Below are 26,487 nucleotides of genomic sequence, written 5' to 3'. Positions count from 1 at the left end.
GATTGCCACCTCGCGGGAGCTCCGCGAGCAAACACGAGACCCTTCACTCCCCGAGGACGCAGGAAGGGGGCTGAGGTTGCCTTTCACATAAGGTGGTGGCGAGACACCCGAGCAGGTGACTTTTGAACTTGCCTCGTGCAGCCCTGTATTGTAATTGAAATTTCGGGCCTTGAATAAACCGAGGATCGCAACGGCTTCCAAGCTCCAAGGCGAATCTGAAAAGAAACTTCCTTTGAAAGCGATTGGATCTTCATCTTTACCATCTAGTTGAGTGTAGGAAACCAACCCATCCGGGCAGCTGGCCGGTTAGCTCAGTTGGTTAGAGCGTGGTGCTAATAACGCCAAGGTCGCGGGTTCGATCCCCGTACGGGCCACATGTGGTTTTTGTCCCCACTCCCTAAAAATCCGTGAACGGATAAGAAGGTGAAGTTCAGCCTCCTCCGCTCATCAGAAGGTGAAGCTCAGCCTCCTCCGCTCATCAATGTTGAACAGGGTGTAGGGCGGACGGATGTCCAAAGATTCCCCAACGGTGACCGGGTTCTTCAGGTGAATTTCTCTCCTTATGCTCTGCTTACTTGGGCCGGGCTGTCCTCGGCCTGAGCAGGTGAGTAAAGCCTTTCAGAGCAACTCAGGCCCTGGCCTCTGCCCCCTTCTTTATTCCTATTTCCTCTTTTTCTGGTACTTGACTCCAGGGGTACTGGACTTGAGGACGTGCCTCCGACAGACCGCCCAAACGTTCACTGCTCTTTGCTCGTCCAGCTACTTGTCAGACCCAAAGCCATCTTCTGGGGGGCACCTGGCCCCTGTTGCCTCTCGCAGAGATCCAGGAAAACCTCTGTTTTGTGACGTTTACCACGTTGGGAATCTCTGTTGTCCAGCCATCATTAGACTATAAGGGGAAGGATGCATCGGGGGCAGGGTGCTTATTGCCTTGTGCTAAGTACTTTTAAAAGTCTGCGTTAATGATTGAAGAACGAAAGAAATGTGTGCAGGCAGCAGGAAAGAGTGTGACCGGGGCTTCAAATGGACCTTACAGGCCTGTGACATCTGTGCTGTCTCAACACAGTGCCTGGGGGGCGAGTGAGGGGGCGGCCACAGCACATGGCAACTGGTCCCATTTCTCTGAGTGTATCTCTGAGGCTCATTCAGAATGGTTCTATGTGTCCCCGGATCAAGGTGGAGGTACCAGGATCAGGATAGAGCGTGTCCAGTAGATCCAAAGTCAGGGAAAGTCTAGAAGGTTGGACCGGGCTGAGGCCGGGAGATGGGGGAGAGGACTCTGACCGCCTCAGACCCCAAGAGAGGGAAGGAGAAATATGGACAAGAAGTGACCCCTTCCAGTCTCACCAGAGCAGTCTTCCTGACATTTACAATAACTGACTCTAAAATATCAGTCTCGTTAATATCACGCTTCCACTCTTGATTTCTTAGTTTTGATAGGATCTTGCTTTCCTCTCAACTCTTTGCCCTTCTGTCAGAGCAGGCAGTTAGTTAGCTGTAAGAGGAAGCCTGGAGGCCAGCACGGAGGAGGCCGTGCCCGGCCTCAGGGAGGGTCAGAGGCCTGTCGGGGCCTCACTCCCCGAGAAGCCCCAGCACACCAGATGGGCCCAAGAGGGCTGGGCCAAGACAGCAAGCCCCTGAGCAAGAAAAGAGGAAAAGTGGGAACCCAGCCCTAAGTAATGAACATTCCGTCCCTTGGTTCACGACCGTCAGTAAAAGATGGAAGCCCGACCCCAGGGCGCGCAGCTCTCTCTCTGTCTGTCCCTCACCCCCGCTCCTATCTCCGGAGTGTGCTTTTCACTTTAAGAAACTTTCTTGCTTGTGTGGCTTGACCCACGTGCTACGTGTCTGTCCTCGAATTCCTTCTCAAGACGAGACCAGAAACCTTCGGCCACTCCTATGGGTCTGACTCCTATGGGTCAAGGCCCCAGGGCCCAGGGTCTCCCAGTTCGCCGGGGAACATGTCTGTATCGTGATTTTGCTCTATAAGGCCAATTAGATCGTGGATGGCGTTCATCCCTTCGCTATGTCTGTCGATTTGTTACCTACTCAGCCCATCGATGCATGAGAGAGGAGTGTTGATGTTTGCCACTATAATTGTGGGGTTTTCTATTTCTCTTTTCAGATTTATTGGCTTTTGTTTATGAGTTTTGAAGCTCTGTGGCTAGGGGCATACACATTTAGGGAATACACGGTTATTCCTTTGGTGAGCTGACACCTTATAAGTATGTAACACTTCTCTTTATACCTGGAAGTGTTGTCTATCGATACTGAGATACCCGCTTCAGCTTTTTTTGGATTGATGCTTGTACGGTGTACCTTTCCCCTTTCCTTACTTTCAGTCTTGTGTATGACTCTTAATCTTGCACGTAACTTCTTTTTTTTCTTTTTCAAAATTTTGTTTAAATCCTAGTTGTTGCACACACCTTTTAATCTCAGCTATAAGGATATTTGAAGTGAGTTTCCTACCGCGAGAAATCTATTTTAATACATCCTGACCATCTGACTCTTAATTGATATGTTTAGATTATTTACGTTTAGTTTTCTGATATTTTGATGGGTTTGCCTATCAGTTTACTACTTAATTGATTAATGGCCTATTCCCTTTGTTTTTCATTCTTCTTTTTGTTTCTCTTGCTAGATACTTTGGGCTTATTTAAATGTTGTCAGTAAGCGGTCCAGCAATTACCAGACGCATGCAGAACTTTTCACGGGATACTTCGAATCATTAACTTACCATTCGAGTTAAATAAAGAAACCTCACGACCCTGTAATTTCTTTACCGTAACCTCCTTATGTTACGTGTATGGTACGCAGAGATACAGTGAAAACCCCATCAGACAATGTTGTCATTTTTACTTTCGATCATCAACCCTACTTTAAAGAACTCAAGAGGGAATAACAGGGTGTCACATTTACTTGGATATTGCCTCTCTCTGCTATCGTTCATTCTTTGTATCTAAGTTTCCTTCCGGTATCCCTTTTCTTGTCTCCCAATTTTATGAATTCTTCTCTAGCACTTCTGCTAGCAGTGGGTTCTCTTAGTTTTACCTTTAAGTGAGCATGTATTTCTTTCACCTTTATGTCCAGAGGATAATTTTTGCTCTCCTGAGCCTTCTGGGGTTAACAGGTCTTTCTCTCAGCATTTAATAGATGTTATGTCGTTTCCTTCCGGTCCTTGTGGTTTCTGATGAGAAATACATCTCATCATCCAGATTGTAGTTTCCTTTTGGTTTTTGTCTTGATGCTGTCAGGATTTTTTCCCCTTTTGTTTCCAGCAGGCTAATTGTGACATGTCTGTGTGTGGATTTACCCACATTATCCTGCTTGAGGTTTGCTGAACTTCTTGAATCTGATTTATGTCTTTTGCCAAGTTTGGGGGAATCTTCAGCCATTAATAATTCAATTATTTTTCTTTATTCAATCACCTCTTTCTCCTCTTCTTCTGCAATGATGGAAATATAATTTCTTTGTGATTTTCCTATTTGCCCCTGAGGCTCTGTCCAGCTTTTAAAATGCACTTTTCTCTCTGCCATTTAGATTGGGTACTTAATATTGTTCTGCCTTCATACTGACCGAAAGTTTCTCATCCATCTCCTTCTGCTATTGAGACAATCCAGTGTTTTCATTCATAATTTTGGTTCATACCCTTTTCAGTTCTGAAGTTTCAACTTGGATTTACATCTTCAGATTATTTGCTAAGATTTTCCAACATTCCGTTCATTTCAAAGAACTCTTTGCCCTGGTTCTTGGAGCATTTAATCATTACTGCTGTAAAGTACTTGTCAGATGATTCCAAAACGTGTATCACCTCAATATTGGTATCTGTTGATTCTCTCCTCCAAGTGATTGAAGACTTTCTTGGTTCTTTATATGCTGAATCATTTTGGATGAGAACCTGGCCACTTAAATACTATGTTATAAGGCTTTGTGTCTCACTCAAATCTTACAGAGAAGCTTTGTTTTTGTGGGTATTTTGCCTTGTGTTCAAGTTCCAAGTACCAACCAGCCCTCGACGTGCTATGGTTTCAAGGTCCCTTCCGTTTTCAAAGCCTTTATAATACTCTTTGGAGATCTCTGGAGTGTGTGCACCCCAGTGGCCAGTGTGGACCGGGGCAGCGGGCTACCGCTCAGTGCGGTTCTCAAGTCTATGCCGTGTTGTTTAGGGTCAGAGCCCCTTGTCCACAGCTCACCTGGTGTATTCAAGAGTTCATAAACAACTTGATGTGTTTGCTTTCCACGTGTCTTCCCCAGTATTTTCTGGTCACTTGGGGTTCACCATCTCAATCCACTGAGAAGGAAGTTGGATCTTTCCTCACTCTGCTCTGCCCTGTGCTTGTCAGGAGGGCCAAGCTGCAGGAGAAATGGAGAAAAAGAGCAACTGAATGTGTCCCTTGGGATCACAGCTCCTCTGTAGAAACAAAACAAGTCATTAATTGATTGTAGATCTCCTTACCCGGCACAGGTAGAGCCAAAGAAGGCTGGTCTTGAACTTGCTCAGAGGCAAGGTACGAAAAAGCATCCAAATTAGTGGGTTCAAAGTGGCTAATATTTTCTCAGTGAATTCAATGGGTTGGAAGGTGTGGAGTTGTGAGCTCAAGCATTGGGTCAAAACAGCAGAGTCTGGAGAATGTGGGCGTCGATCCCACTACCTCTCACATGCTAAGCGAGCGCTCTACCGCCTGAGCTAATTCCCCACCTCACCCACCTTCTTCTCCAGTCTTTGACCTTACTGGTCCTCCCCTCAGTCAGTGCTCACTGTCCTGGGCGGCCCCCAGCACAGAAAATGTCAGAGCCTTTAGTATGAAATCAGGAGCCACTAAGGGCGTGTCTTCTCCGAGATGACCCAGGGCCAGAGAGCGACGGGTACCTTTTCCTCTGCCAGGGGAAGGAGGAGAAAGCAGCCACGGGAAAACTCCGGAGTCCCCAAACTTGCACGTTTCAGATTCTCCGGGACTAGAAGAAGACACATCTCAGGGAAACGGCTCATCCAGAATACATCGGCTAAAATGGCCCAGCTATCTCAGGATGGTTCTCTGTGTCCTAAAGACAAAAACAAAAACCCAACAAGAAAAGGGAGATGATCACTCGTTCCTCTCAGGTGGGGCTGCCTAGAATAGGAAGCGGTGATTTCTCCGGGAAGGCAAAAGAAACTGACTGTTTCCGCCCGGTTTCGAACCGGGGACCTCTCGCGTGTTAGGCGAGCGTGATAACCACTACACTACGGAAACCCACGCCCTGAGAGTGTTCCGAGATGGGTGTTCGAGTCTTACTACGTAAAGCAAGTCGTGTGGCAGTTACAGATCCACGACCAGGAGAAGAGCCGGAAAAAAAAAAAAAATACAAAGTAATACAAAACAGAAAATCCCAAACAGGCAGAGCTATAGGAACTAAGAGGAGAGATCGTATCAGCATGAAGAGATAAAAAATGGACGTTGAGGAGTCCCGAGGAGGCGTCAACAGGGAGAAAGAACAGGCACGTATGTAGGAATTCCTGTTAAGAAATATACCTGTTCAGTTAGGGTGGGGTGTGTGCGTGTGTGCGTGTGTGCGTGTGTGTGTGTGTGTGTGAAATAGACACGGAGGGAGGCAGTGGTTAGGAAACCTGCATAGGGAGGCTCTATGTTGGGGAGATAGTGTGGAGCTCCAGAACCTTTCAGAAAACTCCAGGCAGATGGTTTACGTAACCAAAGTAACATTGTAGGAACGGTTTTTAATGTGGAATGCCAGGGAGGTTGGCAATGGGGACACCGAAACTGACGAGAACGGAAAGACACTGGGGAGATGTCCAAGGGTCGGGGTTTGTCCTGTTAACTCTCGCGCCTCCAAGTACCATGAGTCTGTATCCTCAGGGCCCAGGGCGCTGCCCGCATAGAATAAACACATCCTCTGTAAACATCATAGAATGGGTGAAGGGATACACGAGTGGGAAGAGAGAGAAGGATTCTGCAGAGGTTGGGGAGGACGGATGTACAGCAGTCGTCGAGACACCGGGTGTAGACATCGGAGGGAGAAGAAGGAATCACGGGCACGGAGAAGGCTTGAGCCCAAGCGGCGGATACGGAAGAGATTTTTAATTAATGTCTCGTGAATGGAAGCCCAGATCCACTCATGTCCACAGTGGACAGATCCACTCATCTGTCATGTGAATAAGAGCATGAATGGGTCCTGGCAGATGGGTCATGAATCTCCCTAAGGAAGATCGTACTTCTACTCTCCTTTCATGGCCTTTCTCTGAGAATCCCCCTAGTTTCCCCATCTTCTTGCCCCTGACAGTCTGGGCCTTTGTGTTCCCCTCCAGACACATGGGGCACAGACACCGCAGACCCACAGGTTCCCTTTTCACCCTGTGTCTCTAGGTGCCCCTCGCCGGCCTTCTTTGCTTCCCGAGGCTAAGCGGGGAGGCCTTCTTCTCACCAGGGCCTCTCTGTCCAGAAAATAGGGCAGGAGGCCCACCTTCTCACTAGCCTAAAGCTGGGAATCTTGAGTCGGAAACGCCCAGCACAGCCCGGTGCAGATGACGGTCGCCCTCCCCCCAGCTCTTTCTCAGGATTGTCTTCTTTGTCTACAGCCCGGTGACAGAGAGTGTGGGTCAAAGGCTAAGCCTGAGCTGCCTTGGGCATGAAATCAGAAAAGCACCAGAAATGCATACATTGCCATTTTTTTTTTTTTTTACAAAAGGCCCGACGTTTCCTGGGATTGAGTTCAGGAGAGAAACCCTAGGGACCGCAGGAGCCTATTAAGAAAGAAGGAAGAATCGTTGCTGGAGAAAACAGGGGTCTTTCCCGCGACTCTCACTGCAAAGAAGGGCATTCTAACATCTGACCCAATTCTCATGCTCGAAGCCTCTTTTTGACCTGTGGTCCTTCTGGGCACGTGCCCCAGCCCATTGTGTGGATCTCACCGGGTACGTGGGGTTACGTCACTACCCATTGAAGACGACCCGACCGAGGGCAGAGCGTCTCAAATATGACTTCAGCAAAAGCACCGAAACTGCTGTTTCTGTCGGGGAGTGTGGGGGAAAGGGAGACCTACCGTTGGTCGCCATGACAGTGATCTAGCTCCGAAACGCTTTCACTATCTTGAACGGCAGCCAGAAGGCAAATGAAAGGTCCCAGCTGGTGGGGTGCCCCGTTGAAATGACAGGGCTGTCCCAGAAGTTGTGTATCTCCCTGTAAAAGCAGGGCTGCGATTGGCACCCGATTTGGAGATATGGCCACTCAGGAGGAGAACGTGGGGGACCCCTGGGCCTCACATCTGCACCTCCAGCCCCTCCCAGCGTGGCCCCGGTCACTGGGTCGGGCTTGATCCCTCTCCCTAACTCCCAGAGAAAGATAGGATTGGCATAAGGAGACACTAGGATCCCGGGACAAGGATAAGGGAGGGCGAAGGGGAGGAGGAAGAATTTGTAAGAGGACATCGAAACTGGCTTTTACTCAGCATTTAATTTTAGAGAAGTCAAGAAATGGTCAGGAAAGATCAACACCGATGCTCCAGGCGTCAGAATCTCTTTCCATCCTAATTATCTGTCAGGGATGTTCGAGACGTGGAGTCAGAAATCATGGGAAAAGGCTTTTCTCCATCGTGAAAGAAACCACGTGTTTCTTTTCTCCCTTCCTCGCCCGAACTCAGTAGGTTCCGATGCACGTGCCCGGCAAAGCGCGGAATGAAATCGAGAATGTTTCTCTCCACCACGGACATTTGAGTCAGGTCCGCTGCTTCACCATCCCGACGTCCCGGACTCATCCGGAGACCGGGACCCTGCTACCTGCGCACGTTACGTCCCGCAGCCCGGCTTCCTGCTTTGCCCAGAGAACAATCCATTTCTCAAGCCCTCATGGGCTCTTCCCTTCCCCGGGAGCTACGTTTGCCACGTAGAAGAAAGGCTGTTCTGTCCAAGACGAGAACCCTGGTGGTGAATTCTAACCTCAACCTGCAAATAGCTCTCCTACTCCCCCCCACCCCACCCAGTCGCCTTCATGGCTAAAAATTACGCTAGTGACAGTGTTAGAAGAACTAAGGCACAAGGATCTCAACAAGCAAGAAGGAAGGAGAGACTGAAAAGTATCTTCAAGGTGCTAACTCTTCTGACTCTTTCCCGGAAAGCTGAACGAACCCACGCTCCCGCCCCCCTTTACTGTCGACCGATCCCCCCACAGTAAACGTTGTCACTGGGTCATCCTTCATTTTTCCTATTTCCTTCTTGTCTGTTCCTCTCACACACCCCCCCCCCCCCTGCACAGGGATGCAGCTCCGGGAGGGAGGGAGTTTTTGCATTGTTACACTCTTTAATTACTGCCCCCAGAACTGCCCATTGATCAGCTAGATGTGCTCTAGAAATATTTATTGAAGGATAAAGAGTCAAAAGGGATTTTACACTTCTCTCACCCCTTAATTGCGCTTGGGGGACCTTCAGAGCGGGGAGTTGGAAGAGAAATTTCTCCTGCTTCTTGCATAGGACAGACAAGAAGACCAACAACACAGTATAGCTTGTAGTTTCTGGCACAATCTGAGTTTCTCCAGCGTTCATTTTCCTGAAACCACTGGGAAGCCCAACGAACTACAAAACTGATTTCACTGTCCTCAGCAAGTACTGAGTCAGTCTTGAAAAAAAAATCCTTATCAGGAGCCACTTGATAATTTTACTTTGTGTTCTTTCTTTCTTCTTTTTTTTTAAATCAAAGTAATTTTAGGTTCTGGCCAACCGTGAAGAAAGAAAATACTCAGCTTGCCCTCTCTGAGGCTCGAACTCAGGACCTTCAGATTATGAGACTGACGCGCTGCCGGCTGCGCTAAGAGGGCAACTTGCAGGGGCTGCTCACATTTAAAGTAAAATATCAAACATTTTCCAAGCACCGCTGCTTTATTGGTTTCCAGCTTTCAAGAAATACAATCGGTGCTACTTGAAAATCACTCCGTATAAGCCAATGCCGCACCCGAAGGAATTTACGCCCAAGATCCGTGAAGTCCAGGCTTTTCCGGGAATCTGCCCAAGGCTAGGTCCATCGGGGCTGCAGGACTGGGGACAGTAATGCCTGGCTTTTGCTGCTCCGGGGTTCCAGTGATGTGGTTGGTTGTTCCTGCCCTCGGAGATCTCAGGCGATCTTACGCCTTCCAAGGTCTCCTTTGTTGGAAACCAACATACGAGGTGCTTATTTAAGAGGAGTTCACAGCCTGGAGGACTAAATGAATATAAGTGAGTAAATAATCCTCACATTTGTCTACAGCCCGTACTTCTCTGTCTTCCTCTGTTTTACCTCCCCTGACATCTACCTGACTGGAGGCATCCTCCCTGCGAAAAGCACAAACCAAACGTAGTAAAAGCCTTGCCCTTTGCTTTGCTTTGTGACCCACCAGTAATTATAGAGAGATTTGTGGAGCTTATCTCACAGAGTCCAGTAGGATTCGGGCAACACAACTATTTATCAAAATCTGCACTTCCCAGATATAATGGAGGTTCAGATAAATTCAGTATTGCTCCTAATTTCCCAGAGCTGCTCAGTGGCAAAACCCAAATTGAGAAGCAGATTTGTTAGACTGCACCGTGGGAGCTCTTTCTCTGCTCCAACTCAAGACGCCTCTGTTGTCCGAAGTAGCCCGTCTAGCCCTCTGCGTGCCGTCCTTTGGGCTTAGACTTCCAAGTCAGTTTTCACTCATTCTCCTCCTTCAACTCCCACATCCGGGGACTTGATAATTACTGAACTTTGTTCTTGTGCAATTCTTTTGCATCTATCACTTCTCTTCCATTAATTCAGGACTTATTTGCTGGGGAGATGCTCTTGGCTGGGCATGGTACTCAGCTCAGGAGCTCCAGAAGGAACCTGGCGACCCCAGCCCACAAGAGATGGGAAGGAAATTATCCAATTCCCAGTTTCACCACTCCCCCCAACCCCCCGGGCGTTTACAGATAGATAACTCTGTAAACTCCTAAAGTATCAATTTTAGTAACATCACTCTTCTGCACACTGACCGTTCTTGGTTTTCTAGTTTTGGTACGATCTTCCTCTTCTCCCAATCTTTGCTGCTTCTTCCTTACCTACGTTGTAACTTTGCTCTATAAGGTCAATCGGTGGATGCTGGTGTTCAGTTCTTCAACGTATTTGCTGATTTGTTACCTACTAGATGTATCAACTGATAGAGACAAGTGTTAACACCTGCGGCCAGAAGTGTGGAGTTTTTGTTTTGATTTTCTTTTCAGGTTTATTAACTTTTGTTTGAGTTTGGGAGATCTGTGGCCAGATGCATGCACCTTTAGAAGTTCCATCTCTTGGGTGAACAGACACCAAATAATTACACCACCTCTCTCTTTATATGTGGAAAGTTTCTTTGCTTTGAAATCTACTTTGTCGGATATAAACATATCCAATTCACTTTTTTTTCCTTAGTGGCTTAATTTTCCCCATTCTTTTACTCTACCGAAGCCATTATATTTGAGGTGAGTTTCTTATAATCAGCACATGTTTGGGCCATGGTTTATTTTTCATACATTCTGACCATCTCTAGTATGTAACTGCTGTGTTTAGACCAGTTACGTTTGATGTTATTAAGGATATGTTTGTGTATAGGTCTATGATTTTTACTTTGTTCATTCTGTGTTTCATTCTTTTTCTGTCTTCTTACTTCCTTTTGACTTTTAGAAACACACTATTAATTTGTCTTTTGTGTTTGTGTGTGTGTGTTTTTTTTACTACCTATTTGTATAGGTATGTAGCCGTTATCTAGGTTATTAATAATAGCAATTCGCACATGTATTACGCTATACATACTTAACATTTTGCAGTCTATTTTAGAATCAATGTCATACCATTCAAGTCGAACCTAGAAACCTTATCACCTTTTAGATCCCTTAACTCTAACCCATTTGTGTCGTGAATATAGTATATTTAGATGAAATGAAAATTAATCAGTGTTATAATTTTTGCTTTCAGTTATCAGGAGCTTACTTAAAAAATTATAAAAAGGACTTTGAAGAGCTCCAGAGAATATCAGTCCATCATACTCGCTTTTCTGCTGAGAAATTATCCCTTCACCTATTTTTTAGGTGGGTCCTGTGTCTAATATGGAGCTTGAACTCACGATCCTGAGATCAAGGGCCAGATGCTCTACCGACTGGGCCACTCCGGCACCCCTTCCTTTGCCGCCGATGCTCCAAAATCCCTGTCAATTCTCTTCAGTCCAGTTTTTTTTTTTTTTAAGCTGTTCTGATACCAGTGGATTTTCTCGGTCCTCTTTCAAGTGAGAAATGTATTTATCTCACCTTCATGTCTGAAGGATATTTTTGTTACAGATAAAATTTCAGCTTAACAATTATTTTCTTTTAGCATTTAGAAAAACATCCCTGTCTTTCTAGCTTCTATGGTCTCTGATAAGAATTCCACAAACATGCAGATTGTGGTTTCGTTTTCCCCTGGCAGCTTTCACGTGCTTTTCTTTCATCTTCAGCGGTTTGACTGTGATGTGCTCGGGTGTGATTTTCTTTGGATTTATCCCTCTTGGGTTTACTGGACTCTCTGAATCTGGTTTACGCGCGTTGCACGTCCCTGAGCCGTGTTGCACTTAGGGTCGGGCTGCAAGGGACAACGGAGAAAAACAGCAGCTGACTGTGCCTCGTCCTTCGGGGTCACAGATTTTACAACCTAACAGTCTAGGTGCTAGGGGTTTGTGGGGCCGAGGCCAAAAGTGGAGAATGTGGGCATCGATCCCACCACCTCTCGCATGCTAAGCGAGCGCTCTACCACCTGAGCTAATTCCCCGGACATGTGCTATGGATCCCTCCAAATTTTCTTTAATAAGGAGATGCGTGGTCTCCATTATCCCCCGTCCTTGGGGACCCAGAGTACCGGGCGGGTCAAGTTCATGGACGCGGAACGTGGATTCAGCTGAGCGCGCATCTTCTCGAGACCCGCCAGGCCCGGGGCGCGGCGGTCACCGGTCCCTCCGCGGGGGGCGGAGGGGGACAGAGTCGCCAAAAGATCTGGTGCCGCCAGAGCCTCCCGTCGCGCGCGCTCTCCGGGACAGAAGCGCGCCCTTTCGGGTCGGGAGGGAGTCCCCCGGGACGGGACCCCCACACCCCCGCGCCGGGGCGGCCTCCGGAGGGGGCGGCGGGACGGCCCCGGGTCGCGGAGGCAAAAAGACGCAGGCTGTTCCCGCCCGGTCTCGAACCGGGGACCTCTCGCGTGTGAGGCGAGCGTGATGACCGCTACACCACGGAAACCCCGCGTGGGGGCGCCTCTCCTCTGTTCCGGGATGCGCCTTCGCCCGGGTAAACGTGCGCCGCCTGGCGGTCCCGGTCGGTACTGCAGACGAACAGCCAGACCCCGAATGTGCCCCACGGAAGGGCGGAGAAGCACGACCGCCGCGGAGCGTAGGCACCACACTGCTCCTGGGGGGATGCGGGAGCGGAGGGTACCGGGGGGAGGTGGGGGAGGTGGGGGAGGTGGAGGGAATGGGGGAGGGGAGCGCAGGCGCGACCGTAGGAACGCCCTGGGGGGAGGGCGAGGCCTGTTTAATTACTGGAGTGAACGACGAAGTGCCTCGGGGCGGCCGGGCGGGGACAGCGGGGTCCCCGCAGTCGCACTGCGCCCGAGACGGGGTTGGGGGGACGCGAGCCCGCCCTCTCCCCCCTCCCGCGCCGTCCTCCCCCTGCCGGCGGCGGCGACCTCCACGCCCCGGGGCAACCGCGGGTCTTCTGACCTGCACGGCAAGTTCAAACGAAGGTAATAACGGACTTTGGATTTTTTGTTTCTTCTTTCTCGGCGCAGACGGGACGGGGAGGGGAAGAAGCCCTACAGGCCGCGATCCGCGGGACGGAAGGCGGTCGCAGGCAGGCCGCGAGGGGCGTCCGAGCCCGGGGATGCGCCGACGGCCACTCCCGGTTCTCCGGGCCCGAATAAGCGGATTTTGGGGGTGGCGGGAAGGGCCCCCTGCTCCCCGCGATTGAGATTTGCGTGAAGGTTTATTTAGCCCGGGAAGGAAAGGGAGAAGGATGACGCCCGATGTCAGATGGAGGCAAGTGTGGATCGGAGGCCTCTGCACGGGGCGGCCCTGAGATCAGAGTGAGGGAAACCAAGGCTGTGACCCAGAGTTGTCAGAGAAAACGCCCGCAGGCACGTCGGGAACAGGCGGTGCGTGGCGGCAGGCGGTTAAAGGTGCCTGGGCCTCACCCCTACCGTCGTGCTCCCACGTTTTAATGACACCCAGGGCGAATTCCTGGGGATCGCCTGCTAGGTCACAAACAGAACCAATGAGAACCTTTTCCAAGGCCACCTCTGTGCCCCAAGACAGCTGTCAGGGGACCCAGTCAGCGGCAGGTTGACCCAGTCACACAGTAAATGCCCAGCAGAAAATGCTGTAGGGTAATTGCTTCCCCAGCAGGTGTCAGATCTAGTGAGAGTTCCAGCAAGGGCGAGTTCGGGAAGGTCATGACTCCTAGGGGGCTGGCCCGTGGGACGTCCCTGCATCTCATCCCACGCTGACGGCCTTTCCTCTTCTTCACCTTGAACCGAAGCCTTAGACACACCAAGAGCCCAGTATGAGGTTCTGGCAACAAGGGCCAGAGAGGTCCCCACCCCAGCTGTCAGCCTCTCAATTCTTCTGTGTCCAGACTTGACTCTTTTGCATCACGGAGACCATTACTCAAATGTCACAGCCTTAGAGAGCCCTTCCCCGACCTCTCCAGCTACATCAGTGCCCCACCTGTCTCTCTCTTCATCTTTTTTTTTTTAATTCTGTACCGGAAAGTATGTGAAATTGCTGTTACATTTTCCATACTTCCTCTAGAATAAAGGCTTCTTGAAAGGTTGACGGTCTAGATCCTGTCTAGGACGATGCTGGTCCCAGCTATCGCCTGTTCAGACATTAGTGACATGGAGGGGACAGTTTCCCTCTGTCTTGTACTCTTTCCTAGGGTCAATTCAAGGAGGAACCATTCTTAAATTGAGGCCACATGCTCGCTGGGGGGCCCTCTGGTTTCCTGGAACGGACGAGATAATTGCGCACAGCCGAAAGGAGGCAAGAACGCGTCACCCGTGGCGTTTTTGAATACTCGTTTCTGCTGGGCAGTCACACAGCACCCCTTTTGGAGCTCTTAGTGGCTTAAGGAAGAGGCAGTTGCCACGATTAATTTGTAAGAAACGGAAGTGATCGGCTTTTGCTAGTGGCCGGCCGTGATCATGTAGCGGTTACTACTCAGGTTGTGACTGTGGCGCCCTCAGTGGGAATCTGAGTGTGGCGGTCTGGGATCTACCGCTTTCAATTGCCTCCACCCCCGAAACTGGATCTAAGGCTTTGATCGGAAGCTGGGTTTTCTTCCCTTCGGAAGAAAATCTGTGCTTCTTTCCGGGCACTGCCTGTCAAATCAGGCCAGAAGGGGAAGAAAAATCTGAGCTTTCTCAATTCGTTGTTCTCTTTCTCTGTGCACCTCCACTCAGGGCGGTGCTCACAACTGTTTTGAGGATGAGAAGCCGTTCATCTGCTTTAACCCAAGAGAATCTGCCAAGTCCCTGAAGAATGAAACAACAGGGTTTGAAGGCAAATTAGGAAGGACTTACTTTTGCTCGAGCATGCACGGGAAAAAATTCCAGGAGTGAAGGTGTTCGACGGGCCAGCCCTCCTCACGAATGGCTTTGGATGTCAGGATAAAGCATTTGGACAGTCTCTGTAGCTAAGTTTGCTGGTAAATGAATTTAGTCTGGGCTGTATCTGAATTTGCATTTCAGTAACATTCCAACAGGGGGCAGCACTAAGCTGAGCGCGAAGGCTGGGAGGTCCGTCAAGGCCAGGAGGTCGGTCAGGGCATTGTTGTGAGGGTCCAGCCAGAGGTACTCTCCAGTAACTGTTGGAGTTGGACACCTTTACTCATCCGACAAATCTTCATTTAAGGGCCTACTGCATGCTGTCGGGCGGGGCGGGGCGGGGGGGGGGGTTCAGAGTGCGTCCCTAGATGCTAGATGGCATTGACCCCAAGGCCCTTGGGTGTGAAACTCTTTCGAATCTGATCTCATATGGAATTCTATGGAGAGGTCCCAAGGAACCACTGCCCTGTGCGTGGAGAAAAGGCATTCCGTAATGCAGACATCGGAGGAGGAATTGGGTCTCAGTTTTGAGGTCCGAGGCAAGGAATTGGTCCAGCAGGGTGATCGGTGGGACTTTCCTCTCCCCATCGGAAGACCCCAACGTGGGGGTTCAACGTGACTTTATTTTCCCGTGTGCAAGATGTCAATCGACATCGCTGTTTTAAGAACAAAATGAATCCAGTCAACAGAGACGTTAGGAAGACGTGTTACCCCCACGGTCCCCTTCACAAAGAGCAGGTTTGGGACTGCAATCAGAGGCTGAAGCCAATTTCAGGAGAATGAAAATGCTTCCATTTTGGACACAAAGGTGGGGTGCACCCCGGGAACAGGGCAGGAATCCAGCAGCAAAGGGGCCGGAGGTACCTGTTTGCCATTGGTCAACCTGACAGTCTGGGAGAGGAAGAAGTTTTGTTTTCGGCGGGTCTGGGAGGGTCACCCGGGTACCGCGTCACAGCAGGAAGTGGGTCTAGACACAGGCCAGGCTGGGGGGGGGGGACAGGGTGGGTTGAGTTGTAAGTGGGGTCATCGCGGGAGGCAGAGGACATGGGAACTTTCCCACTGCAGGGTCCCCTACCTGGAGAGGTCTGATTCAGGTTCGTTTTCTTCAAGTCCTTCAAGTCCTATTTTCTTCGAGTCACACGAGCCGCTCACGTCGGTTCCTCGCTGGTGATCTGGGTCATCTGGAGAGCGATGACCTCGTGACGGATTTCCAGCGCAGAGCGAAGCGGACGTACAGAGGGAGGTCTGGGACCGCGGGGTTTGCGAGTAGGAAGCCAATGCGGGTGCAAATCCCTACACACTTGCCCGTGGGAGACACATCGGCGCTGTTAATAGTGGTTGTCACTGGAGCGGCAACCAGTGCTGGTGGCACCTGAGTTTGGACTCCAGGAACGTATCTCCACTCCCAAAAGTTTAAAGACAAAGTTTGGGCCTCCAGGATGGAAGGAGCCGCTCAGCCCAGGCCCTTCTGTTCTCTTTTCTGTCTCCTGAATTCTCTCCGCTGCCCCCTGCGCTCGTCCAGCGTTGGTCTCAAAGTAGGATAGAAAGTCCGTCCCTTTCCTGGCCGGGATCCTCTCTCTGCCATTCTGTCGGCTGGCCCGCTCGCGTGTGCGTCGGTGACCCCCCCCCCGCCCCCGCAGTGGGGACGAGCCCTGCAGCAGCAGCGGCCACAGGGACCTGTCACTTTGGAGGCCCGGGGCTGGAGGGGCGCGATGCGCAGGGCGCGCACTGCGCCACGTGGGGCGGCTGCTCTGCACCTGCGGGGGCGGGGGGAGCCCCGCTGCGTCTGGGCCCCCATGCCGCCCAGCTGAGCCCAGCCCCGCACCCTGCCACTGGGTAGCCACAAGGTCCAGGTCGTCCCTGTCACCATGAGAAGGGCTCATCGTCTCCCAGCTGCTTCTCTCTCGGGGTGGAGGGGGGGGGGGGATGATTCCCGTGCGTTCTGTCCTCGCCCTCCAGCTTCTCTCCTCCGTCCGGGATGAAGTCGCTGTGGATTGTTGCGGTGTGGATTCCGACGGCCCCGCACCGGAGGAAACGGAGCAGGATTGTCAGAGGATTCGGAGCGGTAACAAAGGGGCGAGCGTCCCCAAACCGGAGACGGTTTCATGCAAAATGGGCTGGTGTCGAAGATGTCATTAGTGCATTTGTGCCAGACTCTGGCCTGCTTCGTACGTCTTGCCTCCGTCCTCAGGGGTGTGGGGACGGAACCAGAGTTCTAATGCAACTCCTCAAAATAAAACAGCCCCTGCAGGTGGTAAGCCCCACCGCCCCCTCTGCCCCCAAAAGAACGGGGGCCGCCGAGCCAGCCAGGAGTCGAACCTGGAATCTTCTGATCCGTAGTCAGACGCGTTATCCATTGCGCCACTGGCCCCGCCGGTGGAGGCGGCCGTTCAAGCATCAGTAATTAGTCTTCCCCAGGTACTCGCATTCCTCCGTCCCCCGGTTTCTGGGTGTCGCTCGCGTGCACTCGGCCCCTTTCCGGATTCGCGGTCTACCTCGAGGACTCATTAGTTCGGTGTCCGGCCGGCTCAGGGCACTGACCTCGTGGCCGAGCCCCTACCAACCCCAAATGATGGAGGTGTTGCGGCCTAGCTGTTGGAGAGCTGCCGGAAGCCGGGGGTCGGGGACCAGCGTGACCGCAGGCGGTGAGAAACACCGCCAACCGGGTCAGACTCCTTCTTACCCAGTTTGGGCTTTGTGCCTTCCCGCTGTCGTCGGCGCAGAGCGCCCGGGCCTCCCCTAGATGGCGCTGTGTTGCCCACGGGCCATTTGCCCCGGGGGTGTCGCTCACTGAATTGCGTGTCCCTTGAGGGCAGCACCCTCAGGGTCAGCAATAACTGAGCTCCCCAGCGAACGTCTGTGCCTGAAGGATTGAGGGAGAGCAAGGCCTGCGTGCAGGCGTGTGAATCCACGCTCTCCTAACCCGGAGGTTTCGGTGGAAGCCCCGAGGAGTTCTGGGCACAGAGCTGCGGGTCTGGTTTCCTGAGTTCGGCTGTGAGGCTGCCGGGGCTGGGCAGGCCCAGCAGGTCTAAAGCTCGTGACGCACAGTAGGGCTGGGCTGGAGCCAGTGGCCCAGAAGCTTCCTAAGCGAAGAGAGTGTCTAGCCTGATGGGACGGAAGAGAAAGCTGAGCGAACCAAAGGCACGTGGGCCTGGCAGTTTTCGTGGCACCTGTGTGGTTGCTTTGGCGTTTGTCCCGATGCCGGCGACCAGGAGGGCTTAGAACTGAATGCTGACACACAGCGTCCATGACACCGACCTCTAAAGATGCCGCCCCAGTAACAGGAAACCTTCGGCAATGGATCCACAGCCGGTGAAACCACAACATTCAACGGCCCAAGCGAAGTGGATTCTTTGCCACACGCAACAAGCCCAGAGGGTGAGGAAGCCCAGTGCGTGGTTAATTCAGCGGCTCCACGATGTCCTCGGGACCCAGACTTTTAAAAGATCGTTGTGCCCCGTCCCGTCTCAACAGATGGATCTCACGCTCCAGCCGGTTTCCCTGCAGTTCCTCAAACTCTCACGAGCTTTAAAGTCCAGAAGGAAAACAAAACAAAACAAGACAAAAACCCAGACAGGCCTCTTTCCTCTGTCTCTTGTGGAGGACGACGTCTCCTGTCTGCTCCCCGTAGATTTCCGGCTAGATGTGCATAACTGGCAGGAATTATTCCCCGGAGCAGGCCCACTGTGGTTGATTAGGTCAATCCTAATTCTTCTTCTGGAGCCGGGAGTGGGGGTCTATCTCCTCCAAAGCCGAGGAGGTGGAGGGGATTTTGTCATGTGAAGGAAAACATGTTTCTGTTGGAAAGGAAGCGTGGGGGCCGTGGGATTGGCGGCGGGGTACCCACGCGGGAGTCCGCTCTGTCCCTGGGTTTGACATAAAATGAAATCAATAGCCTTTAAGGCATTTTTGAGAGCTGAGAGCTCTATTCCTTACGTTCACCTACATCAGATCACGACCCCATTTCCGGATCTAACCCTCAGGGAAGTAACGTGACCTGCAGTTTGTATTCGATGCAGGTACAGTAGCCGGACGTTCATTGCACCTGACAACGTGTTGACCTAGGTATCGGAAGCATGTAATTTGGGCTGTTAATGATGCCGCGTGTCACGGATCTTCACGACCCCAGAGTGAGACGATACCGCAGTGTCTAGGTCTGGAGTGTCCGCGGCCAACGTGTGCCACACAGAGCACGGCGCTGGGACTCAGCCGTCTGCTCCCCCGGGACGGAGCGGGGGCCTTCAACTCTTAACTCTCTCAGTAATTTATGCCACCAAGTTTGCAAAACACACAACCCTCACTGGTTCCCACACGTAGTTTTGCGGCATCTTCAACGGCTGTCGGCATTAATTGATTTCGTCCTCGTGAGCGTCTCCTTTCGGGCATCGCCGCAGTTTAACGTTTTCCGACGTGAGGCGGACCCTCTCTTCTCGTCGCCGTCCAGGAGAAGGCGCTGCTAGGGAAAGGGAGAGCGGGCTGGGACAGAGACCCAGCTTCACACCCGGACCCTGCCTTTTATCAGCTATGCGATGGCCAAATCACGTAATTTTTCAGCCTCCGCATGTCCTATCTGCGGTGTGAGGGCGACCGTCACTTTGCAGGTTTGTTGGGAGATTAAATAACGCGGGGCAGGGAAGGTCCTGGCGGATCTCGGCTGTAAGACGTCGTCTCCATTGACAGCCACGTCCGGTCCCCTCCCCCCGCCGGCCCCCAACTTCATGTCAAAAACCCAAAATAACTCAATAACTCAAAACTCAATAACTGCATAGGTATTTACCAAGCAACGTGTGAAACACTAAGGATTCGCAGATGAAGCTGAATCCCCATTTTCTCTGGTTCTCCAATCTTCTCTGAATCCCCATTTGTCTCTCTCTGGCTGGATTCAGCCAGAGAGAGACAAATCGAAACTCATCAGCACAGTAAGACAGGAGACCGGTCATCCCAGAAACAAAGAAGAAAATGTGTTGTTACCAGCATGGAAACGAGGCACCGAACTCCGGAGGGGAAGTCGGCGGGAGCTCTGCCTGACCGGGTCACAGCCGACTTTGTCTTGAAGGAGAAACACATCTGACCTTGTGAAGAAGGAAGGAAGGGGCCAGGGGGTTCCGGGCGCGCACGCCTGGGCGTTCCAGAAGGTGCCTGGCACAGCTGAGGGAAGTTTCACCAGGTGGAACTGTGGTTTGAGTCGGCTGGAGAACGGGAGGCAAGCAGCAGGAAAAGAGCTAGAAAGGCCGCTGGCAGGGCGCCGGAGGCTGCAGATACACTGATGATGTTTTTTTCCAGATTTGCTGGTTCATTTCTTACACGTTTTAATATTCTTTTTGTTGTTGTTTGCATGTATGACATGCACACGATAAAAAAAAAAAAATTAAGGGGCGCCCGGGAGGCTCAGCCGGTTAAACGTCCAATGTCAGACTCTTGGTTTCCGGCTCAGGGGCTCAGGTCGGGGTCTCACGGTTTGCGGGATCGAGCCCCGCATCGGGCTCTGGGCTGAAAGTGCGGAGCCTGCTTGGGATTCTCTCTCTCTCCCTCTCTCTGCCCCTCCCCGGCACAAGTGCGTGCGTGCACTCTCTCTCTCAAAATAAATAAATAAACATCAAAAAAATAAAAATAAAAAATTAAGGGCACCTGGGTGGCTCCGTTGGTTAAGTGTCTGACTTCAGCTCAGGTCATGACCCTGCTGTTCATGGGTTCAAGCCCGGCGTCGGGCTCTGTGCTGACAGCTGGGAGCCTGGAGCCTGCTTCGGATTCTAGCTGTCCTCCCCCCACCCCCGCCCAAATCTCTTGTGTAGCCTGGATTCTACCAAAGCTTTCTTTGAGTCTAGGAGCTACTCATGCGTGTTTCCAATGATTTTCATTGTTTAAGGTAGTTTAGATCTGGTTTCGTTCCCGGCACCAGAAAGAGTCCTGAATAATACAACGGTGAAGAGATTCCACTCGTGAAATCTCCAGAGGGCAGAGAAGTTTTTGCCAACACTTGGGCCTCACAGATGGGGAACGAGCTTTGTTACCTTTAGGAGACGGCTTCCGGGAGACCGGGAACGGCGTGTGCGGGTGGCTGGGCCTCAGGAATCTTCAGGGTGAGGACAAGGTTTTCATTTCAAATCCCTAAGAGCCAAAGCACACTCATCCCTCCCGGGACCCCACCTGGGTCTTCCCTCTTGTGAAAACTTAAACTCCTGGAATCCTAGCCCGTATCTGAACACGGGTTGGTCACAGGCCAACTCCTTCTGGTCTCACGCGGTAATGGAACACGAGTGTGTGTCGCCGGGAAGCCTTGAGTTACAGGTTGGACGCGATGTGTCTCTTACAGTTAGCCTTCTTGCCGCCACCGAGGTCAGGCCAGCCCAGTTTACCCAGTTTCCTCTACGACTGTTGCCGGGCCTCATCGGCCACTGGTGTTTGCTTGGGTTCCATTTGGATTGGCTTCCGTAAAACACACCGGAGCCAACAAGTGGCGGAAGCTGCAGAAACAGGGAATTCCCGAGGAAAGAACGACGGTTTTGAAGCTGGAACGCTACGCTACTTGATACATGTCAGGAAGTTTAACGATGAACCATTTTTCAAAGCAGGTTTGACCAATGGGAGCGTGGTGCAGGGAGCGGACTACTCTGTCCATCCCGTCTCCCCCCCACCTGCCCCTCGTCCTGCTAGAATCCGTCTTCCAGATCTTCTCTGATCTCCAAGACACGGTTCTCACCGAAGATTCAGGAGAGTGGATTCTGTGGCTTCGGTGAAGGCAAAACTCTGACTTTATAGAGTAGGAGCAGCCGCGGTGGGCGGGCGACATGCCACTGTGCCCAATCCAGGCCCACAACCACTCGCGGCACCCAATCCGGGCCCAGAACCACTGCTCCAATCCCCGCCCAGAAGCAGCAGCACTTGAGGGGAAGGGCTGAGTCCCACAGGTGATTGCCCTGCATTCAGGATCTACCCCCAGGACATGCAGAGCCCCGAGAATGTTCACCAGATAAGAAAAACAGTGTGGCCCTGAGCGAAAGGATCAAGGAGAGGTAGAGAAAGGTGATGTTCGCTTCCTCGTGTGAGCTCCTTGGTTTCCGGATGTATAGACTGTGCAGCAATAACCCAAGGAACACACGGGTCCCTGCGAGGAAAGAAAGGCAACGACGACCTGTGCGGTCAGCTTAGTTTATGGCCTGAGGGCTCAGTCCCTTAGGGGCTACGTCACCCTACCTCCCCGACCCTGTTTCCTCCGGTTCATTTGCATTGGATTCGCTTTCTCCTCAGTCGTCCCCGACCCGCTTCCGAGGGGCTCTGCCCAGAGGACCACCACCCTGGCCCGGTACCAGGTGCATCAGGGGGTCCTCGCCCTCCTATCCCCTACATAGGAGGAAGAAGGTGACTGTGAAGAGAAAGCAGTGTTTCTGGTGCCAGGAAGGGGCTGAGGGAAGGCCAGGAGGATAAAGCTCAGGAAGAAGGACAGAAGAAGGGCGACGATCACGAAAATCCGACCAAATGTGAAGTGGTCTGAATTAGGAAGGGAGAGGGGAGAAAGGCCAGCAGCTCCCTCTAGGGTCCCCTTCCTTCCTGGGTCTGAGTCCCTAGAATGCTAAAGAAGCAGGGCACAGACTTCAAGGTGGGAGCCAAGGCCAACTGGTGGGAAGCGGAGGGAGCCGCAAAAAGATCTAGAATAGCGATTCTAGAATGGTGATTCCAGAATGGTGATTCCAGCTGGGCTGGTGTCCCCCCCAGAGGCCTGACGCCCCACCGGGCCCCCATGGGGTGGAAAGAGGGGCCGACAATTCCTGGGAAGGATGGGATCGGTGTGGGCCCCTCCCTTTCGCGCACAGAACTTACTGGATCTTGATGAAGGAATCCAGCCCGTGACGTCACCGCTGCAGATGGCCAAGAGGGCACTGAGCGGGCGGGGGCAGTGCCCGGGACCTCTACCCTCACCCAGGTGGAGAGGTTGAAGGCCCACCACAGCAGGGCCGAGCCCGCGAAGGTGCCCACCAGGATGAGGACGCGGGTACGGCCTATCCCACACTTCACACAAAAGGGTGCTGACTGGAAAAACGTGAGGGGAAGGCACACGAGTTCGATTTTCTCACTTCCTTTGGGGTTTCTCCCCATCCTTAAACCGCCATCCAAGTCCCATCTCCTCTCGGCTTGCAGAGTTCTGCCTCCTCCCTCCCGGCCCTGTCCCCTCCTGGCTCTGTGCCCTGGCCGTCAGGGCCGAGAGCCTTCCCCTCGCTGGAACCCTGCACGGGCCCTCGCAGCCTTGCGTTGTTACTACTCTTTTTCTGGGTGTCCCTGGGCTGGAAGTCCCTGGAGGACAAGAGCCCCGACTTAACCTCCCATCACACTCGGCCCAGTGCTTTACGTGCAAGAATATCTCAGCCAATACCTGTTGACAGAAAGGGGGGAAAAAAATAGCAAACGCCAAATCCGTTCCTCGGTGATGTCGAGAGAAGTCAAGTTTTTTTCTGATGCTCAGCTTTCCCTGGCGCGGTCGTCGCCTCTTGTCCCCTGTCTTCCTGCTGACGGTCCCGGCTTACCTTTTCTCTTATTTCTTCTTTTAATCGTTCTGTTTCAGCTTTAATCCTGTGACAGCCTAACCTCTTCAAGAGTAGAAGCTTGCGGTCCTCGCCTGTGTCCCCCTTGGTAGGGACACTCGGTGACATCCTAAGTATGTGAACTCTACCTTCCTCCCTGCTGTCTCTGTTTAAAAAAACAAAAAACAAAAAACATAGCAGGGGCCCCCGGTTGGCTCAGTCGGTTAAGCATCCGACTCTGACTCTGGTCACGATCTCACAGTTTGTGAATTTGAGCCCCGCATCCACAGAGCTCGCTTCAGATCCTCTGTCCCCCTCTCTCTGCCCCTCCCCTGCCCATGCTTTCTCTCCCCCAAATCAATAAAACATTAAAAAACCCACAAACCTATATCATTTCCCAGGGCGCCTGGTTGGCTCCGTTGTAGAGCATGTGGCTCTTGATCTTGCGGTTGTGAGTTTGAGCCCCATCTTGAGTATAGAGGTTATTTAAAAAAAACCCATTTCCCACACCTCTCCACCCAGCCATGTCTTTGTTTTCCTTGGCACTCGTGTACCTCAAAAGTTACGGCTTGTGTCCTTCGTTCTAGCTTCTAATACTGACGAGGCAGGAACACTGCATTCCTGTACAAGACTGAAGGTTCCTGTACAAGACTGAAGGGGACGTGAGAGAGATTACAGGACAATCAGGGAGATACCTGGGGAGATAAAAGTGGAAAACAGTTTTGTGTTAAGGGTGCACTGGTCAGGCTGCCCACTTCCATCCTTCATCAGAATACTGTTAGCCCACGTGACACCTTTGGCCCCTGCCCCTACTGACTAGCACGCTGCTTGGCCAATGGTGGACACTCGGCAAGTTTGTTGATGAAGGAATTAATGAGTAAGTAAATATAAAGAATAAGGAGAGGACGACGCAGAGGGCTGCTAAGAACCTCTCTGGAAGCTTTTAAAATGCAAATTCTGGAAAGGCCAGGACTATCTTGTCCATTCTATTCATTTCAGTGTTCTGAGCCCTGATGTACTGTCTGTCAGAGGCAGGTGCTACATAAATATTTTTGGAACAAATGAACGATCCAGGAACACAAGACTCCTCCTCGGGGTGGAGGGATTCGTCACGTTCACTCAGCTGACCTTTCCTGTTAGGTATACACTATACCAAAATGTTTAAAAATTCAGTAGGAATTTTGTCGAGTGTGGAATACATTTCTAGCTCAGAACTATAGGTTTTTGTATGAGTCTGTTGTACAATTAAGAGGATAGTCTGCTCATGCCAGTGGCCGGGGAAAGAAGGGATATTTGTGGCGGGAAATCAGATGTAATTTGACAAGGTAAAGATCGCTTTTGACAACCACGTGCACTTGGAGACCCAATCCTGAGACTTAGGGAGAGTAGACATGGCAAGGTCTTTAAGTTTCAAGGTTGGCGGGAGCTCCATTGGAAAGGGCAACATATTTTCTTGGCTCAGTGGCCCCAGGGAGTGTGATTCTTGAGTGCAGTTCAGTACGATGGGGTGGGGTCCACACACAGATTCCAAACCTTTCCCAACCAGAGATCTATACCTGAGCTGATCTAATCTATAGAAAACAGATGACCACCAGTCACCATTTTCTCAAAGGGTGGCACCCGAATAGTTCCATTCTAGATGCCTTAGGAGAGGTTAATTCATGACCTCCAGTGGACACCTTAGTGCACGAGGCTGACTTAGGTTAGTCTGAGAAAAGACGGACCAAGGCTGAGAGCCTCCTACACATTGCCCATGTGAGAAAAGCTTAGGATTTTCTCAGGGTCTATGTAGCTCTAAAAAACAATTCTTTGAGTTAGTAGCTTCAGTACACTAGACTTTTCCTCGGGTGTCCAGATCCCCTTTATCCGTCTTGCGGAAGACAGTGGGACATTACTTAGTGCTCTTAAGTTCCGTGGTAATCTTTTATCTGAGTTGGAAGACACCTTTAGGGGCAAATGGTATTTATAAGCTTCCAGAAGACTTCAGGGGCTCTTTTGCCTCCTTTACACTTTAAACACATAGTACCTTTCACATATGACTCAACATTTTTCTATCTTACAGTACAGTTTTTGTTTGTTTTGACATATCATATACGCATGTACATGACAAGTGGTAATTTAAAAAAAAAGAAGAAGAAGAAAGTGTCGGGGATAGAAACGGCCAGCTAACTCTACATAATCTGTCTCCCACGTCACCCACCCCCAAGAAAGTCCCCGCACTCCGGGTAAACGTAAAGACACACACACACACACACACACACACACACACCTTCTCACAACTCTCCTAGCTCTCAGGTCTTTAACGCAGTTAGATACTTTGAAAACCTAGTTGAACGTGGCATTGGGACACCGGGAACTTGGGGGAGCCAGTCTCGGACCTGTTCCGGCTGTTTGTCCCGGGCAGTTCCCATGTCCTGTCCCGGGGAGGGATGCCGGGGGTGGGAGGAGCCGCGGGCGCGGGTCACTCGGCTGCAGCGGGCAGCCCCGCACGCGCCCTCTGGCGGCCGCGAACATCCTCGGGTGTCCACCAGGTGCTGGGACACCGCGGGGCGGGGGGGGGGAGGAGAGGCGGGGAGCGGCCTCCGTGCGCACCCCCCCCCGCCACCGGCCAGCCCTGCGCGTGGAGCGCGGTCCTGGGGGGGCCCGTCGGGGTCGCCCGAGCGCGTGCACCTGTGTGTCCCTGGAAGCAGCCGCCGCCGTTTCCGCGAGCAGAGCGCCCTCCGCGCCTTCGGGCCCCGGGCGGGGTGGCAGAGGAACCCGCTCCGCCTGGGCGCGCGGGGACAGCGGGGGACGCGCGGGCTGGGCTCTCTTCCCGCCGGCGGACGCCCCTGCGTAGGCCGTGTAGCTAGCGACCGGAAGTGGGGAGCAGGTGCTCCAGTGGCGCAATCGGTTAGCGCGCGGTACTTATACAGCAGTATGTGTGCGGGTGATGCCGAGGTTGTGAGTTCGATCCTCACCTGGAGCATCGTTTTCCGCCCAGAGGCGGCCTCCCTCCGGAGAGACCCTTTCCTGCCTCCCTAGGCCCTTGGGGACCACATCCCACCATCTTCGATGTGTTTGAATTTGTTCGATAGCAAGTATCCTCCCGGTTCTCCTTCGCGCTTTTGAGACAGAACAATGTGAAGAAGGGTTTACAGACCGAGTCTGTTGTGCTGCGGTGACTTAGCTTCTCTCTTTAGCCCCACCCTGACCTTCCTGCACCCCCCTTCCCACTTTGCTCTAAAGACGATGGCTTCCTGGGGAGCCCCCGGCACATACTTAGAAAGTGCTGAGCAACTTGCCTGCTGTGACGAGCCCTGAACTCCATTAGAGGGAACTCAGAAGTGAGACATTTCCTGCCGGATGAAAATTCCAGCTTCGGGGAACAATGAGACGCTGATTTCTGATTTCTGAAGACA

At 52.0% G+C, this 26,487-nt stretch overlaps 7 non-coding genes across 7 annotated transcripts; 2 read left to right on the top strand and 5 right to left on the bottom strand.

Annotated features, from left to right (window-relative positions):
- Positions 1-300: 300 nt before the first annotated feature.
- On the top strand, positions 301-374 carry TRNAI-AAU. The gene has a single exon. It is a non-coding gene; the product is annotated as a tRNA-Ile (tRNA).
- Positions 375-5,158: 4,784 nt separating this feature from the next.
- TRNAV-AAC lies at positions 5,159-5,231 on the bottom strand. Its single transcript has one exon. It is a non-coding gene; the product is annotated as a tRNA-Val (tRNA).
- A 3,498-nt stretch (positions 5,232-8,729) lies between these two features.
- TRNAM-CAU lies at positions 8,730-8,802 on the bottom strand. Its single transcript has one exon. It is a non-coding gene; the product is annotated as a tRNA-Met (tRNA).
- Positions 8,803-11,680: 2,878 nt separating this feature from the next.
- On the bottom strand, positions 11,681-11,753 carry TRNAA-AGC. The gene has a single exon. It is a non-coding gene; the product is annotated as a tRNA-Ala (tRNA).
- A 388-nt stretch (positions 11,754-12,141) lies between these two features.
- TRNAV-CAC lies at positions 12,142-12,214 on the bottom strand. The gene has a single exon. It is a non-coding gene; the product is annotated as a tRNA-Val (tRNA).
- Positions 12,215-16,871: 4,657 nt separating this feature from the next.
- TRNAR-ACG lies at positions 16,872-16,944 on the bottom strand. Its single transcript has one exon. It is a non-coding gene; the product is annotated as a tRNA-Arg (tRNA).
- A 9,016-nt stretch (positions 16,945-25,960) lies between these two features.
- On the top strand, positions 25,961-26,054 carry TRNAI-UAU. Its single transcript has 2 exons — positions 25,961-25,998; positions 26,019-26,054. It is a non-coding gene; the product is annotated as a tRNA-Ile (tRNA).
- The last annotated feature ends 433 nt before the right edge of the window (positions 26,055-26,487 follow it).

The sequence above is a fragment of the Lynx canadensis genome, chromosome B2, assembly GCF_007474595.2.
Source record: "Lynx canadensis isolate LIC74 chromosome B2, mLynCan4.pri.v2, whole genome shotgun sequence".
Taxonomy (NCBI): domain Eukaryota; kingdom Metazoa; phylum Chordata; class Mammalia; order Carnivora; family Felidae; genus Lynx; species Lynx canadensis.
This window is presented reverse-complemented; position numbering and strand designations above follow the sequence as displayed.